Here is a 308-nt window from a genome sequence, read left to right as displayed (position 1 = left end):
GAAGGCCCAAGTGGAGAAGGACAAAGCCCCCGAGTGGAGAAGGATGAAGGCCCAAGTGGAGAAGGATGAAGGCCCAGAGGCAGAGACACTATCAAGACTATTAATTGTTGCTGAAGGCCCAAACTAATTTGAAGGCCCAAGTTAAATAAGTTTTTAGTTATAATTTATTTTTATTGTAATTTTGGCCCAAACTGTTTAGAAGGCCCATGTCTATTTTTTATCTTTTTGTTCAGCTACACTATAAGTATTGGTTTTTGTTTTGAATGAAGGGAAAACTTTTGGCATTTTCATAAAATTGGGTGAGAGTT

Source organism: Glycine max, unplaced genomic scaffold, assembly GCF_000004515.6.
Source record: "Glycine max cultivar Williams 82 unplaced genomic scaffold, Glycine_max_v4.0 scaffold_60, whole genome shotgun sequence".
NCBI classification, from domain to species: Eukaryota; Viridiplantae; Streptophyta; class Magnoliopsida; order Fabales; family Fabaceae; genus Glycine; species Glycine max.
This window is presented reverse-complemented; position numbering follows the sequence as displayed.